Genomic DNA, 18,905 nt, shown 5'->3' on the forward strand with positions numbered 1-18,905 from the left:
AAGTTCAACTTGTAAGATTGTCTGGATAACACAACACTCAGAAGACCTTGAAGAGTACAGTGCTCCTGTGACTCATTGGTGTACAGTGCAGACTTTCTACCACTTGGAGAAGAAATTGGTCATAACAGGAACAAAGGGATTTATCCCACCTTTCAACTGATGGTGCAGTGAAGATGGGTTTTTGAACTTTTGGAAGTCAGGAGATGCCACCCAAACTGCAAGATAAAAACAAAGGCCTGATGCACACTAGGAAAAAGAATGCTTGGTACTTGAAAACTGAATGTAGAAGTGAAGATTTTCTTAAACAAACTTCAATAACATCTTAGGACAATCACTGGAGAAACTATAATCCCTGGGTGAAATATCCTACCATTGACTCTTCTGAAGAATTAAATCTGGATTTGACTGCTCGAATCTACCAGGAGCATTGTTAGGCTAGCCATTAAGCAATTCCTGAGTGTTTGTTATAATGAATTGACATAACAGTTCCTCAAATATCAGATTGAAAGAAGAGCAGATAAAATTCTTGTAGAGCTCTTCCCTATTATTAAAGACACAACTTTTGTAATATTTTGCTGACAGTTTAACTTCTTTCCTTTTTAGTTTGTCAGTGACAGTGATTTTCCATTTTAAAGCCCTATTAGTCAGCCAAAGGGGTGCCGATGGAAAATACCAGAAATTGGTTGATTTTTATAAAGGGCATTTACTCGGGGTAGGAACTTACAGATACCAGGCCCTAAAGCATAAATTACTTCCCTCACTAAAGTCTATTTCCACAATTTGGAGCAAAATGGCTGCCGATGTCTGCGAGGGTTCAGGCTTTCTGGGTCTCTTTCTTCCAGGGTCTTGCTTCTTTCTGGGTTCAGCATTCCTCTCTTTCCAGGGCTTGCTTCTCTTTCCTGTGTGCTTACTTCCCAGGGCTCCAGCTTAAGGCGTCAGCATCAAACTCCAACATCAAAAACCGTTCAACTCTGTCTTTGGCACGTCTTTTATCTGTGAGTCCCCACTCACCAAGGGGCTGGGACTCAATGCCCTACTGACACAAAAGATTTACTTAAGCGGTTTACTTGATTAAGTAAATCCAATATAATCTCCAATATAATCTCATATGCCCAGAGGAAAGTACCAGTTTATAAATATAATCCAATATTTCTTTTTGGAATTCATCAATAATATCAAACCGCTACACCCTGTTTGGTTTTTCAACGTAATAATTATTCAATATGCTATAATTGCATTTGCAAGCTATGATAAAAGAAAGCACAATCATTTTAGTGTTTGTGAAAACATTTTTCTTGTATTTAAAAATAATTGCAGGACTTGAACTCTGGTTTCAAAGCATGAATTGATGGAAAGAAGAAGCAGAGCAGATGATTAGAGCAGCATTTGTTTCTTCCCAAATCTAGACACTTTAGTTCATATGTATACTAGCCAGTGGTTATGGATAGCCATTTACTTGGCGTAAAGAACTTAATTTCAATAAAAACTGGCTCTGGGCAGCATTGATGGTGCTGTATCCTGAATGGTAGCAGCTGTAATTGTGAATGCTAACTGAGATAGTGAAACATGTGTCCAGTTTTCTATTGCATTTTTTCCCAAGTGGAAAAGTTAACTAAATGGTTGACACACACAAATTGGTGGAGAAATTGTGTCAGTTTTTTGTTAAAACTTTACTTTGAACTATATTGCTTTGAGATCTCATTTCAGAAGAACAGCATGAACAGTCTTCAGCCACAGTTGTGATGGTTATAAATGCTCACAAATTGTGCAGTCTTAGGGTTTTTCTATCCCAGGGCTTTGTAAGTTGTTCGCTTAAAATGGTTGGCTTCTTGTTTGCAAGCCATCTGATAACTGTAGCAACCAAAGATTTCAGTGTTTGAGCATATGAAAGACTGCCGCTTAGCTATGCTAGAAATAACAGCATCTAAAGTGAAGACTTAAGAAACACTTAGTGAATACTAGACTATCCTTAGAACTCTGCATTAACTCTATAATGTTCTTGGTATTAAAAAAATATTCATCAAAGAAATTTAGCTAACAGCTTACAACTGAACATGTATGTATGTCGCTTAGATAAATGTAATCACTGTAAAAATCTATATGATCTGGGATTTTGTTTTTATTTTGAAATGGGAGCTTTTTTGTCTACAAGTGCATTAAAAACTAAAACCTGTAAAAAAAATTTAAGTTATATAAAGATGATTTGAGCAACCATGGAAACAATGGTTTAAGTAAATCAAGGTGAAAAGTAAGCAAACTAGGTGAGTGGCTACTGGAATAATACATGAGAGAAATTAGGGGCAAGGGACTTGAACATACAGAATCAGCTTTGGAATGTAAAGAAAAAAGGGCAAAACAATATGCAGAGAAAGATTCATAAGTATTTAGTGATCAAGTACAGACCTATGGTAGTTTGAGTTATGCACCCAGAAAAATCATTTTCTTAATCTTAATCCCATTGCTGTGAGTGTGAACCCATTAAAATAGGAACTTTTGAAGATGTTGTTTTTAGTTAAGGTGTGGCCCAACTGAGCCACGTGGGAGGGGAGGACATGGCTATGGGAATTGCCAGGTGAAAGGGATGGTGAGGAATTCAAGGATCGTCAGCAGCCAGCGCCAGAACCCACAGTCCTTGGGAAGAAAGCATCACCTTGCTTATGCCTCATCAAAGTCATGAGCCAATAGATTCCCATTGTTTAAGGCAACCCAATGTGTGGTATTTGACATAGCAGCCTGAAAAACTAAGACAAGACCCTTGTCCAAAACTCAGGGGTCCTGATAAGTTCCAGATTTTGAATTTGGAAAATGTTCATAATATGATATATATATGAGAAGTAATAACCTCAGCAGAGTGTGGGGCAACACTCTGTAATAAAGCACATTAATATTAATATTAATATTTCTGCCCCAAAATTAAGAATATTCTCACCAAGTGGGATAAGTAAAGACCACAAACACCCTCTTATCATTTCAGATCAAGTTCTGTTGCCAAATGAGTTTTGATGCCACCTTACAAAAAATGTTTTCAAGAAACTTCTTCCAGGTTTCTAGCTTAAGCAAGTAGGCTGGCTGATAATATCAAAAAGCCTAGGAAGTAGTTTTAGGGAGAAGATAATTCATTGACATGTTGAGTTTGGGATGCTTTTAGGGCAACCAATTATACAGTAGGAATGTCAGAGAATCAGGAGCATGGAAAGAGTGTAGCAATAGAAGAAATTGAGTTTTGGAAGTAATTCTCTACACAGGATGTCATACCCCGAAGAACTGTTCTGCTGGGCCACCACAATGCTTGGGGACCAAGTGTATCTCTTTGAATAGGAACGCCCATCTAAAGCTATCTCATTTGACCCAGCAGACACTTCTGTGCCCTTCAAAAGACCTGCCAAAATGCAGCATCCCAGGTCCCAGAGGACTCAATCTGCAGAGCCATCTAATTTAGCTTGACTTGATTCCTCACTTGGGTCACACACTTGGTTCTAACAGGAGTACCAGGGTTCCATAACTATCCACACCATGATTTGGAGTCATCCTACAGACTTCCTTTGAAGCTCCAAGAGTGTGATCTTTGGGACATATTTCCCATGTGCTAACTCTAAACAGAAAACAGTCCTTGCAGGGAGTCTGTCTGGGCTTGATTATCTTAAAATTCACCATTTGTTACATTTGTGTCTTTTTTTTTTTCTTTAATACCCGAGTTTTACAGTGTCATGCACTAGGCAAACGTGTGCTGTAACCGTGTCCACTGGGTCTGGACTAGCACATGCTACTGGAAAGAGAGTACACAAGAAGAAAAGAGCACTAACACAGAACTTCAGTTACATATATATTAAAATAGAAGGCTGATAAAATAAGAACAAAGAGGAAAACTTAAAAAGAAGCAGACAAAGAGGACAACAGGTTAGTGTTAAGGAAACAGAAGAAGTTGTTGTATGGGACTGGTCTCTTAAAAATTAAAGTTGGACTTTTTAGGGTTGGTTCTGGAAGGAGAATCAACCCTTAAGAATCACTTCCTTACTTTCTTTTGGGAGCTTTCCTCTAATTAATTAGCACTGCCCCTATTATCTTAGCTCAGCAGTTCTCATAGTATGTTATTTGGATCCCTAGAGATCCTTAAGACCCTTTCAGGGTATGCCTGAGGTCAAAATTATTTTCATAATTTTAAAATGTTTGCTTTTTTTCTCTGTGTTAATGTTTGCCCTGACGGTGGCAAAGTAGAGAATGGTAACATAAATTCAGGCAGTGGCAACAAACTGTACAAGTAGTTATTACATTTTTTAATGTTGCACACTTGCAGTAAAAGAGAAAAAAAATACCAGTTTCACATAAGAGTGTCCTTCGCCAGGCAGTAAAAATTGTTCATTTTATTAAACCTGTACAGGTTTAAAAAATATATATATTCTATGTGACAAAATGCACATACATAGAATGCAATTCTGCTGCTTCCCTGAGTATGAGGGATGTTTTAAGGAAAGCACTTACGTGATTCTTTGAATAGCATGTTGACCTAGCCACATTTTTCATGAACACTATTTTTACTTAAAAGAATGACTGGTAGACAAAAATGTAGTTATTCAGACTTGAATACTTGACAGACATTTTCTTGAAAATGAACAAAGTGATTTGTTTCAACTGACAGTATTTGTTGCCATTGATAAAATATGAGCTTCCAAGACAAAAAATCAGAATTTTGGAAAATGTATAGTTGTTATCATGAGCTCAATAACTTCCCAAATACTTAAAGGCTTTTCTGATGAGATTGGTAATGAAATTTATGAATGTGATTTTTGATATTGTATAATATAATGCAATGTGTCAATATTTGGAAGATCTTTACAGCTCATTGAGGTAGTATTTTCCAAAAGACCAATGTCTTTTTGATGTCACAAGGTCATGCGTGGGTTAAAGTTCTATTCAAAGTGGATTTTAATGTAACAGATTATGAAAAGTTCATTGGTAATGGTTTCACATTCCATATTACAACTAAACTTTAAGAAACACTTGTCGAATTTTGGTATGGTATCAAAGAATATCAATGATTGCCTGCAAAGGCTCTTAAAAAAAGACTTCTGCCTTAGAAAAAATTAGTGGTTGCTGGGGTTAGAATGATGGGGAGGGAGGGTGGTGGCTGTGGTTGTAAATGGGTAGCACAAGAGATCTGTGGGATGGAGCTGTTCTGTATCTTGATGGTGGTGGTGGTCAGATGAATCTGCACATGTGATAAAATTGCACAGAATGAAATACACATATGCACACATACACAAATGTAAAATTGATGAACTCTTAATAACGTCAGTGGATTTTTATCAATGTCATTTTCCTGGTTGTGCTTTTATACTGTAGTTATGCAAGATGATGCCATTGGAAAAAATTGGATGAAGTATATGCAGACTCTCTCTGTATTATTTCTTAAAAACCGCATTTAAATTTACAATTATCTCCAAAGGAAAAGTTTAAAAATATTTCTGTCCTTTCCAACTACGTATGTGTGAGGCCAGAATTTCTCCATAAACTTCAACCAGCACAACATAGGGTAACAGGTTAAATGCAGAAGCAGCTAAGGGTATATAACTGTCTTCTATCAAGCCAGATATACAAGAGATTTCAAAAAAATGTAAAACAATGCCAGCCAACATATCTATTTTTTTTAGTTTTGGGAAAAAAGTTATTTTTCATAAAAATGTGTTATTTATGTTACCATGTAATGGGTTTATTATTGTTATTTTGAGTAATGCTATAAATATATATTTTACAAATTTCTCAATTTTAATTTCCAATACAGAAATTCTTTACACATATAACTCATATATATAAAGACTCATTGAGGTCTTCAGTAATATTTTCAAAGCAGTTTTATTGAGATATATTCACATACCATGCAATAGGGTAAATGGTAAAGTAATTTGTAAGAGTGAAAAGGGGTCCTGAGATTTAAAAACTTTAGAACTTATCCTAGGTTAAAGAAAGGATTAAAGAAAGAAGAAACAGCTCTGCTCATAATGCTTTTATTCAAATAGAGGCATAAGATCCTTTGTTCAAAACGCAGTAATACTGTTGGCCAGTACAGACAAGGCTGGAACATTTAAACAAGATGTTACTAAAGGTAATGAATCTACACAATGTAAGTAAACCCTCACATTAAACTAGCTTTTCAACCTGAGGATGATAAGCTTTTCTCTCCTCCTCTCTCACGTGCTTTTGATTTCCAATGTCCTGTCTCGAGGAACCTCAGTAATTAAAAGCATAAAAGACCATCCCTTTCTTGGGAAAACTTACCTACCCACATAGGCAGTCAAGACTCTACAGAGGAAGAAGTGTAAAAAGTGGCCATGCAATTGACAAAGAGAAAGCCTCTGACATAAAAAAAAAAATTAAGGTTTTTCTTTTCCATCAAGAAGGTTATAGCTATGGAGTCAGGACTAACAGATATGATGAAATAACAATGTAAGAGAGGGAATTCATGGAGTTGGAGAACAGTTGAAAGAGAGTAGAAATCAGTGAGAGTTGGAATTGTGTATAGAAGGCCCAGCTATCCCTGCTTGCCTGGGATTTGGGTCTCAGGAGGCAGACTTGCAGTGCTAAAACTGGGACAGTCCTGGGACAGGTGGTCACCCTTAGTGAGAGAGAACTTAATGAATGAGAAAGAACTTGCGTAGGGGCTTGCAGGATGTGTAGGAGTAGATCAATGAATGGTAAAGACGGGAAAGAGGAGATGGACGAAGACTTGTAACAATGATTATGGTTCATGGGCCACTGAGATTACTCAGCTAATGGGCAGGGTTTTTCTAGGTAAGAGGCAAGAAAGAACTTTAAGAACAGGCCAAGGAGCAATGTGAAATCCTGGAGAGGTGAGAGGGAGGGATGACAGAAAATATTCCTTCAAATACCATGTATGTGAATTCTTTAAAAAAATGGAGGGGAGCAGGTGTAGCTCAGTGGTTGATGAAAAATGCTTCCCCAAGTTCTTAGTTGGTTTTCTCAGACTGTCATATTTCTAGATGTAAAACTCAAAATTTTAGGAAGATATTAAATGATTATTAAGTGTTTAATGGACTTGCCCACAGGTTCTGTGCCAGACTTATCAAGACAAAAATTTTTTATTGATATTCTGGAACTTTGGAAATGCCTGCTCTCATTACCTCCCTTGGATTACATTTGGGAGAGAGTATGTGTGTGTGTATTGTTATGTCTATATAGTATACCCTGTCATCTACCATCTAGCTCTGAGAGGGAACAGAGCATTGGTTTAGAGCATGGCTCTGTAAACAGAGCTGGGTCACAACATCTTGGCTTTGTCATTACTTGCTAAATGAAACCTAATCTTTATGCTTCAGTTGGATCCTCTGTAAAATGGTTTGTAAGAATAGTATCTGCCCCATGGAGTTGTTTTGAGAATTTATTGAGCTAATGTATGTAAAGCATAGCATGTAATTAATGCTTAATCAATGTTAGGACTCATTAGAATAGAAAGCTCAACAGAAAGCATATTTATCCCCTTTTTTGGCTTCCATTGGCTTATTGTCCTATACCAAAGATAAACTTCTGTCTGCTAACAAAAAATAAAAAATAAAAGATTTTTCGTAGGGTTACCAGAGTTCAAGAGTTGGAATGGTAACTTCCAAGGCTCTTGGGCAGATCTCATGTAATAACAATGTTTTTTAAACAAATGAAACTATAGGAGACTATTTATAACTTTTTTCTTGTTGTCACTAGTACTCCTGTTATTTATTGTGAAAAATGCTACAGTAAAACTAAGAAATAAGTATATAAATATACCCACTTGGTTTGTGATAGAGATGGGACAGAATACACAGACAGAATACATTCAACATAAAACAAATATTTTTTGAGTGCTAGGCACTAGCTGAAGGTGTTTAGATATAAAATGAACAAAATAGACAAAGATCCCTGTCGTCATGGAGCTTATGTCTGAGCAGGAGTAGATGAAAAATAGAATGAAGAAGCAGATTTAATTGTTTACTAGAATTTGAAAAATGCTATCTAAAAACAAAAAGGAGAGCAGGAAAAGGTAGATCAGAAATGTGGGGGAATGAGGAGAAAGGGGAAATGTTGTGGTATTTAATAGTGTGGTCAGAGTGACCTCTTCAAGTGAGATTTGAGCATTTGGAGGTGAAGGACTTGGACAAGCAATTATCTGGAAAAAGATTAAATGAATAAGTACCACGAAGCAGTTCATAATATACTTTGACTTTAACATTCTGGGAAACATCCAGTTTGTTACTTCCATATTATGGTTGTATAACTATCAAAGAATAAGGTGTGAGGAAAAAGTAGCATGAAGTTCTTTTTGAATGTCTCATGAGATTGTAAATTCACCCTTTTCTCTTAAATCTGGTTCTCTGGCTCCCTTTTGATGAGTTTAAAGATGTGGAGTTAACTTATTAATAATAATACAATAATAAGTTAACATTTACTGGCAACTATTGTAAGTATTTAAACTTTGAATTCAGTCTCTGTGTGTCAGGTTACTATTTATTCTCAAAGTTTCAACCAGCTTTCAGTTTTAGACAGAGCAATCATGATTTTTAGAATTTCTGTAACTTTAATCTCTGAGCAAGTCCTGCCTACCCATGCTTAAAGTTACAGATTACAGTCAGTACTGTTAAAAAGGACAATGAACTACTTCACTGCCTATTTCAACAATGTAAAAACTTGAGTGGTTCCAGAAAGCCAAGGTCATTTTTAAACCTTTAAAGATATCCCTTCTGAGGTAAAAATACAAAGCTGATGACCTTGGACCTAAGATAGGAAGGTTGCCATTCCATGCTCAACCGCCACTTTTGTACATTTTGTCCTATCAGAATTAATTTGATTTTATTTAGAGTTGACTGGACTTTTTTCAAACATAATGACTAATACTTCACAACCTACTAGAAATATGAAGCAATTTATTTCTTTCACAGAGGACAAAGATGATAAAGAGCAAGTCATCCTCCCAAGGTCATAGTGAATATGACCCATATCCCATAGAGTGATGGGATTATAGTTGCTTTAATTGTTATTTATTTAGTGTTGGCAGCTTACTGGTTGCATTACAAAACACACAGGAAGTTAATTTTTCCACCAGAATTAATAAATTGGACTCATGGGTCACACTACCTGATTTTGTGGGTTGATTTTTCTACTCTGAACAAATTTCCTCTGTAGTGCCCTTTTATCTTACTCATTCTATGAAAATGATGGTTTCCTGCATATAAGAGCTATGTTTGGGGGTGGAAACTTCCAACACTAGACTAGGGCACACAATAAAAGTCAGGCTTACAACACTGACCTTTTCAGAGACCTTGTTGAGCTTTTCTTTCAACTTCCCTTTTTAAAAAAAATCTAAGTATAAAATCAGAAGAAAATTAACATAATATAACATGATACTATGATGAGATTTAATGACATAAAATTAAACTGCTCTTTTGACATTCTTGGAAGAAAAACACTAAATAAATACAAACATTTTCTCCTTACTGCATCAAACATACGCTACTTCAGAACCCAGTATTCAGTTCAAGTTTCTTTTATGAAGTAATCTCTTTTTCTTTTTAAATGTCAGATGAAATTCCTTCAGAATTCTTAACTAATCTTTCCTTCCTTACACACAAATGTGGAACATACCAGTTAGTACTACTCTGCTTTAATCCATGCCTCTTGCCTCCATTTCTCTAGCTCTCTTATCAGTTTTAATCTTGGTAAGAATTTCCAGGGCCCAAAGCCATCCATCCTATCTGCATCACACTGCAGTGCTTATTTTTCCATGGGTGTTTACTTTGCCATATTGTATACTGTTGCTGGTCCTTTACAGGATTGCTATTGTTGTCCCCAAAAGAGCTGATGAATATAGAGCTTTGAAAACTGTAATGGGCAGTGGACTTGGCCTGGTGGTTAGGGCGTCCATCTACCACATGGGAGGTCCGCAGTTCAAACCCCGGGCCTCCTTGACCCGTGTGGAGCTGGCCCATGTGCAGTGCTGATGCGCGCAAGGAGTGCCATGCCACGCAAGGGTGTACCCATGTAGGGGAGCCCCACGCACAAGGAGTGCGCCCCGTAAGGAGAGCCGCCCAGCGTGGAAGAAAGTGCAGCCTACCCAGGAATGGCGCCGCATACGCGGAGAGCTGACACAACAAGATGACACAACAAAAAGAAACACAGATTCCTGTGCCGCTGACAACAACAGAAGCAGACAAAGAAGATGATGCGGCAAATAGACACAGAAAACAGACAACCAGGGTGGGGGGGGGAAGGGGAGAGAAATAAATAAATAGATAAATCTTTTTTAAAGAATTGTCTTATGTGATAATTCTCTTGGGCAAACTGTTTTTCTATTATAACAGTAAGAATACCCTTTTTAAAACCTCAGCCTAACTCTCAATAATTTGAAGTTAAAACATCTTGAAAGAATATTGACAAATATGGTACTATTCAACAGGTAAATTCTGAGCCCCAGTTTTTATTTATACAGAACAGTTATCTCCCTAGTATTAGATTTGATACTAGAAACCTTATTTTTCCTACTTAGACTGTTTCTAAGCCTGCTTTAAAAATGAGATAAATATTCTTTTAGTGGTTTATTATTCCCTTGATTAGTTGTCTCCATTATTGTTTGAAATTTTTCATGTTTATAATCCATCTGTAAGGAACTGCTTAGAAAATCTTCTGTTTGTTTTTAAATTATTTTATTTTGAAATGAAGCAAATTATGCATACAGGTTTTTAAAATAAAATAAAACATGCATACGTATTTTTAAAGGTCATGCACACTAAAAGGATTGTTTCGAAAAGCAAAATTTCTGACATTCATGCCCTCCATTCCCCAGCAATCCAGTTCCTTGCTTAGGAGTTTAATTTTCTATCTTTCCAGAAATGGATTTATACTAATATATATGTGTATGTTGATGCCTCATTCTCATTCTCTTGTTGCATAGTACACTACACTGTAGCATAATTTCTTTAAGGACTTCCACTGATGGACATTTAGGTTGCTTCCAATTTCTGTGATCACAAACTGGTGTGCAGGAGGGGGGCGGTCAGGGGATGTTCTGTAGCTGTGACTCCAGCTGGTCACTCACACTGCTCCACTTTTACTTTTAGGGTCTCAGGAAGGTCCATTTTTTCTTCTCATTCTTCCCCTTTGTGTTTGCTTGGTTTGCCAGCAGTTCACATCTTGACTTCCTCAAGGTTTTCCTGTTACTCCCTTTCTTGTTTGGCTTTTTCTTGGGCTTCAGTCTCTTCTTGTCTTTATTGCTCCCTTTCATGCATCTCTTTGGCTTCTCTCTCTTTCCTTTTAATTTCCATTTCGGCAAAGAGTTTCACAGTCTGTTTGTATGCTGCTTGTTTGAACAACTCAGGATTATCCTCTTCCACATTTATAGGTTTTCCTTCCTTATTTAATTGCTTTTCCTGCTCTTTAATGGTGCTTTCCACATGTACTTCTCCTGCCTGAATTACATCCACGATTCTCTTCTTTTGTTCCTGATCCAGTAGCAACTTGTATGTGCGCAGCTTCAAAGGCCTTCTGTGCTTTGTAAGCATCATCGTGATTTTTGTCAGGATGCACCAATATGGAAAACTGCTGAAATCTCTTTTTCATTTCCCCATTTGTCACTGTAGGATCCATTTGAAGAACCTCAAATGGATTCAAACTGACGTAGGAAGAATCAAGACAGGTCAATCTTTCAATATGGTTTTTGGATGTTAGAACTGAATCTCTATTTGTTTCGTCTCACTTTGAAAGATCAAAAACCCTTCCTCTGTGCTGCCTCCGCTGCCTGAAACTCCACTTTCTTCTGAAGTCACCATTTCCTCTGCCTTGCCATGATGTGACCCCTCTTCTCCTCCCGTCTGCTTTGCAATTAATTTGCTGTTCTTTTTCTATTTCCTCCAGGTGTGCAATTCGGTCTTTAATTTTAGCTCTTTCTTCTTTTTTAATGTGAGCATTTTGGGCTATAAATTTCCCTTTCAGTACTGGTTTTGCTGTATCCCATAAGTTTTGACATGTTGCATTCTTGTTTGCATTCATCTCAAGATATTTACTGATTTCTCTTGCAATTTCTTCTTTGGCCCACTGATTGTTTAAGAGTGTATTATTTATTTATTTCCCATATATTGTGGATTTTTCCACTTATCCACCCATTAATTGATTTCCAGCTTCATCCTATTATGGTCAGAGAAGACACTTTGTATAATTTCAGTCTTTTTAAATTTATTGAGAATTGTTTTGTGACCCAACATGTGGTCTATCCTGGAGAATGATCTATGTGCATTTGAGAAAAATGTATATCCTACTATTTTGGGATGAAATGTTCTGTATAGGTCTGTTAGGCCTAGTTCATTTATCACATTATTCAAATTCAGTTTCCTTATTGATCTTCTGTCTAGTTCTATCTATTGATGAGAGTGGTGTATTGAAGTCTTCAACTATCATTGTAGAAATGTCTATTTCTTGCTTCAGTTTTGCTTGGGTTTCTCATGTATTTTGGGGCATTGTGGTTAAGTGCATAAATATTTATGATTGTTATTTCCTCTTGGTGAATTTCCCCCTTTTTTTGGTATACAGTGTCCTTCTTTGTCTCTTATAATAGCTTTTGACTTAAAAGTCTATTTTGTCTGATATTAGTATAGCTACCCCGGCTCTTTTATGGTTACTATTTGCATGGAATATCTTTTCTTCCATCCTTTCACTTTCAAACCTATTTGTGTTTTTGGGTCTAAGGTGAGTCTCCTGTAAATAACATATAGTTGGATCATGCTTTTTCTTTTTTTATCCATTCTGCCAACCTCTGTCTTTTGATTGGGAAGTTTAATGCATTAACATTTAGTGTAATTACTGTAAAGGAAGTGCTTACATCAGCCATTTTGTCCTTTGGTTTTTATATGTCATATTTTTTTTTCTCTCTCTCTTTTCCTTTATTGTAACCTCCTTTTCTGTATAGTTGCTCTTTTGTGAGGTATCTGACTGATCCATTTCTCATTTCTCTTTCTGTATATTTTTAAAATACTTTCTGTGGTTACCCTGGGGTTTATATTACACAACCTACATCTATCACCTACTAATTTGAAGAGATACCAACTTAGTTTCAATAGCATACATATTCTCCATTCCCTTATCCTTGTGTTTCCTGTCTTTATGTTGTTTTTGTCTTACTTTACCACTTTATATTTTGCATGTACATTATAGGGAAATTTGCCTTTTCTTGTTCAATTGTATTTTGGCTTTTGTAGAAATTAAAGAGTAGAGTTCTATATTGAGAATACAGTACTATTGGGTTTTGTATTTACCCTTTCAGTAACCCTTACTTAAGGTCTTTGTTTCTGTACACTACTCCAAGTCACTCTTGTCTTTTCTTTTCCATCTGTGGAACTCCCTCTAGTAATTCTTATAGGGTAGGTCTCTTATTGATGAACTCTCTCCATTTCTGTTTATCTGTGAATCTTTTAAATTCTCATTTTTTGAAGGACAGTACTGCTGGATAAACAATTTTTACTGGCAGTTTTTCTCTTTCAGTACCTTAAATGTATCATACCACTGCCCTCTCACCTCTATGGTTTCTGATGAGAAATTGGCACTTAGTCTTATTGAGGATCTCTTTTATGTAATAAATCACATTTCTCTTGCTGCTTTCAGAATTCTCTCTTTATTGCTGGCATTTGACATTCTGATTAGTATGTGTCAGAGTAGGTTTATTAGGATTTATTCTGTTTGTAGTACTTGACACTTCTTGGGCATATATATTTATGTCTTTCATAAGAGTAAGGAAATTTTTGACTATTATTTCCTCAGATATTCTTTCTGCCCCCTTTCCCTTCTTGTCTCCTTCTGGGACACCCATGATGCATATGTTTGGGCTCTTAGTGCTGTCATTTAAATCCCTGAGATCCTGCTCATTTTTTTCCTACTATTTTCTCTATTTGTTCTTCTGGCTGCATGATTTCAATTGTCCTGTTTTCCAGTTCACTGATTCTTCTGCCTGATCAAATCTGCTGTTGTATGCCTCTAGTGTATTTTTTAATATATTTTTAATTTTTTTTAAAAGAAATGTAGATTACATAAATGTAACACAAAAAATATAGGGGATTCCCATATGCCCTGCTCCCTACCCCTCCCACATTTTCCCACATCAAAAACAGCCTTCATTAGTGTGGTACATTTGTCACAATTGATGAACACATCTTGGAGCATTGCTACTAAGTGATGATTATAGTTTACATTGTAGTTTACATGCTCTCTCTCCTGCACATTTTTGCAAGTTATTATATGATTTACAATGGCCTGTATCTGTCATAGAAAGTCAATCAGGATACTTTCCAATTCCCAAAAATGCCCCCAAATTATACCTATTTTTCCCTCTCCCTTCCCTCAGAACCTCCAGTGGCCACTACCTCTTCATCCATGATAAAAGTTCTTTTGTGCTAGGATCACAACAAGTCTATAGTAGAACAACTGTAAGTCTACTCTAGTCCATCATCCATGCCCCAATCCTGAGGATTCTGTGATGGTGATGCTCTCTCTACCTCTAATTGAGAGGGGGTGTAGGTCCCATGGGGCAGATGGATGGGACTTTCTTGCTTGCAGTTGCAGACTCTTTCTTTTCCTTCAGATGGTGGTTGTCAGTCATATTCTCCTTGTTAGTTGTCCTAGGTGAGTCCAATGAACTGGGGAGTAGGTGTTGCAAGTCTGTGGAGATTCAGGGCCCAACTGGTACATGGACAGACCAAAGTTTTAAGTCTTTTGGACATACACCTATCAACTCTAGTACTAACTATAGGTTCAAATAGAGGGGCAGCAGAGCTATGTGTAGGGAAAAATAACTGAGTCCAACTCTATCACACTGGGGAGTGTAAATTCCAAAGTAATGCCCACTGACAGGGCACCACACTCCTGACCTCTCTGCCCTGCCCATAGTGTCTGGATGTCTCCACTATTTGAGGTAATATTTACTTTGGCAGTGTATGGGTTCCTGCTGAGACTTGCATAAGCATAACCTCTGAAATGACCTCCCAACTCACTTTGAAGTCTCTTAACCATATAAACTAATTTGTCTTTCTCCTTTCCCCTTTTTTGTCAAAGTGTTTTTCCAGTTGCATCGCTAGTAGGTACTTGGTAGTAATCCCTTGGTGCCAGGGAGGCTCATCCCCAGGAGTCATGTTCCATGCTGGGGGGGAAGGCAATATATTTATATATTGAGTTTTGGCTTAGAGTGAAGCCACACTTGAGCAACAAGGAAGCTCTCAGGACATAATGCTTAGGCACCCTATAGTACTATGCTAGGTTTCAATGTCAAAAGTACATAAGTACAGTCATCACAATCAAGGACCTGTCAATGGTCCATCCTCCTTTACTAGTCTCTTTCCCTGTGCTCAGGGAATTCTTGCCATCCCATTAGAGAATGTGGCAGAGCTTACCAGGATGGGAATTCAATATTTGTTTGGTTATTGTATGTATCTCCATTCACTGTGACAATGCTCCATGAACCTTTGAACACATTCATATGCCTTATAAGTATGCCCCAGGTGAGCCTCCTCCCAAGAATCTCCCCTCTCTGACATCCCACATCAATGATCCTCCTCTTTCACAGGTGCAACCCTTCTGTGACCCAAAACTTCTTCAGAATTGAAGCCAACAAAATAACTGAATATGATTACTAGGAAAATGATATAATAATGACAGCTTTTAAAATAATGAATAAGATACAAAATTTTTTAAAGTTTGAAATAATGAAAAAATTTAAAAATATAAAATTTTAAAAATTGCCAACATTATGTCTTTCATCACTCTAAGATCTGTTGTCTTGCATGTACAGTGACATTTGTTTCTATTTAGTTGCCCAGAGTCTAATTTTTTTTCATTTTGTTCAAAGAAGCTTTAGATTATAGAAAAGTCATGTACAGAATATAGGTGATTCCCATATATCCAACATACTGTACCTTTTCCCCTTTCCCCTATTAATAGCATTTTATATGTGAATGGTACAGTTATTATAATTGGTGTACAAATGTTGAAACATTGCTACTAACCATGGGCAATGGTTTACATTATGGTTTACATTTTGGACCATATCTTTTATAGATTTTGAAGAAGTTTGGCAAGGTCTATATCCATCCTTGCAAGATCATGCAGAACAAGTCCATTGCCCATATATGTCCCATGTTCCATCTATTCTTTTTATTTATTTATTTTTAAAGATTTACTTTTATTTATTTCTCTCCCCTTCCACCCCCCCCCCCCAGTTGTCTGTTCTTTGTGTCTGTTTGCCGCATGTTCTTCTTTGTCCATTTCTGTTGTTGTCAGTGGCACTGGAATCTGTGTTTCTTTTTGTTGCGTCATCTTGCTGTGTCAGCTCTCCGTGTGTGGCGCCATTCCTGGGCAGGTTGCATTTTCTTTCGCACTGGGCGGCTCTCCTTATAGGGCGCACTCCTTGCACATGGGGCTCCCCTACGCGGGGGACACCCTTGCGTGGCACGGCACTCCTTGCGCGCATCAGCACTGTGCGAGGGTCAGCTCCACACGGGTCAAGGAGGCCCGGGGTTTGAACCACGGACCTCCCATGTGGTAGATGGACGCCCTAACCACTGGGCCAAGTCTGTTTCCCTCCATCTATTCTTTTTAATCTCTGCTATTGCATCTCTCAGCTGCATAATTTCTGTAATGTTTCTTTTTGTACTTTCAAATTCTTATTTATGCTCACACACTGTCTTAATATCCATGATCTTTTTCCATTTTTCCCCTCATCTCCTTGAATTGATTTAGTAGATTTGTTTGAACTTATTTGATTAGTTATTCCAACTTCTGTATTTCCTCTGAAGTTTTTATTTGTTCACTGATTAAGCCATGTCTTACTATTTTTTAGTATGGCTTGTAAATTTTTGCTGATGCCTAGGCATCCAATTATCTGATGAGTTAACTCTGAAGGTCAGTTGCTCCCTGTTGTCTAGGGTTTTATTGTTTACTGGTTTTGTTTTAAGGCTCTTCTTTGATGTTTGGTCCAACTTATATTAGGCATTAAGAATAACCCGTGTTTAGCCGTTCAGATTTTCTTAGCTCTTCTTCATCTGATTCTTGCCCTGGATATGCAATGCAGTTTTAAAAATTACACTTTCTGTGCAATTGTTTCGCCTCCAGGAGAAAGCATATTTTCCTCTGTTCCTTCTCCAAGTATCTTGATCTCTTCTGTTTGTTTTTGTGCACACTTTTCTCCCCTGTTCTTATGATTTTTTTCTAAATTCTTTCCCTCAGTTGGTGCCCCCTTTGCCATACACTTTTCAGTTCTGTGAACAATTCTGCCCTTCAGCAGTTCAATTTAAACCCTCATACCTTTTTAAAAATTATTTATTTGAGGCTTTTCTGTCCCTTTTCTTCCTTATTGGGTTATCCTGTCCCAGGGAGTCATACGTGGTCAATTCAGAAAGATGGGCCACTCCAGAAAAGTCTATTTTGCATTTATGTGGTCCAGCCAGCAGAAACTGAGTGAGTGCACTAGTTCTGCAGCCATCTCTTTCACTCTCTTTTTTTCCTCCCCTGGTGGTCCTTTTGTATGAGGCACAGGTTAGAGGTTTGTGTTCTGCTCTGGGATTCTGCGGACTTGGGTCTTGGACTTGCACTGAGTATGCGAGGGGTTCTAACTTGCTGCTCCGAGTGACCCTATGATCTATGTCTGCTGAGGGTGGGACTTGAGCTTCTGCCTATATCCCAAGGTGCACGGGTCTGAGTTGGCAAAGCGGAACAGACCAGCAGGTCCGGGACAGAAATTTCCTACCTGTTCTTTTTCTTTTCTTTAATTCAGCATTTGTGGAGTCCTTCTCCAATCTCTACCATCTTCCAGAGTTCCAAGCAAATGGGATTTGTCCTTTGATTTGCGATTCTCTGGGGAGGCTGTTTCCAAGGATGTCTTATGTTGCGATGTTGCTGACATCACTGAGTTGTTGGCTGGATTTTGTTTCCATGTATGTGGTCTCCTTTTAGGTTTCTCTGTATGTTTCATAATATTTGGTTAAAAATGGAACATGTGAGGTAAACAGCTATTCCTCATTTTATTCAGGTCCACTTTATTGTGCTTCAGAGATACTGTGTTTTCTACAAATTGAAGGTTTGTGGCAACCATCCATCAAGAAAGTCTGTCGATAACATTTTCCCAAAACCATGTGCTCATTTTGTGTTTCTGTGTCACATTTTGGTAATTCTTGCAACATTTCAAATTTTTTCACTATTCTTCTATCTGTTATGGTGATCTGTGACTACCAAAATTGTTTTGGATGCCAGGAATCATATCTGTATAAGTCAGCAAACTTAATTGAAAAACATTGTATGTGTTCTGAATGCCCCACTGATGGGCTGTTCCGAGTCTCTCTCTCTCATGTTCCTGGGATGTTCCTTATTCCCTGAGGCACAACAATATTGAAATTAGGACCACTAACAACCCTACAAAATCTTCTAAGTGTTAAAATGAAAGGAAGAGTCATACATCTCTACTTTAAATAAAAAACTGAAAATGATTAAGTATTAAATGTGGTGAGGAAGGTATGTCCAAAGCTGAGATAAGCTGAAAGCTAGGCATCTTGTGCCAAACAGCCAAGCTGTGAATGCACAGGAAAAATTCTTGAAGGAAATTAGAAGTGCTACTCCATTGAACATATGAATGATAAGGAAGCGAAACAGTCTTATTGCTGTTTAGAAAAAAAGGATTCCTTTCAAAATATTACTGCTCATTGACAATGCACCTGGTAACATCTCTGATGGAGATGTACAAGATTAATGTTGTGTGTGTGTGTGTGTGTGTGTGTGTGCCTGCTAACACAACATCCATTCTGGAGTCCATGTAACAGAGTCATTTTGACTTTCAAGTTCTTATTATCTAAGAAGTACATTTCATTAGGCTATTTTGCTGCCATAAATAGTGATTCCTT

General features: G+C 37.4%; 1 pseudogene; it reads right to left on the reverse strand.

Annotated features, from left to right (window-relative positions):
* Nucleotides 1-11,092: 11,092 nt before the first annotated feature.
* Nucleotides 11,093-11,804, reverse strand: LOC101435383 (dnaJ homolog subfamily C member 8 pseudogene; annotated as a pseudogene).
* Between the last annotated feature and the right edge of the window lie 7,101 nt (nucleotides 11,805-18,905).

The sequence above is a fragment of the Dasypus novemcinctus genome, chromosome 13 (genome assembly GCF_030445035.2).
Source record: "Dasypus novemcinctus isolate mDasNov1 chromosome 13, mDasNov1.1.hap2, whole genome shotgun sequence".
In the NCBI taxonomy this organism is placed as follows: domain Eukaryota; kingdom Metazoa; phylum Chordata; class Mammalia; order Cingulata; family Dasypodidae; genus Dasypus; species Dasypus novemcinctus.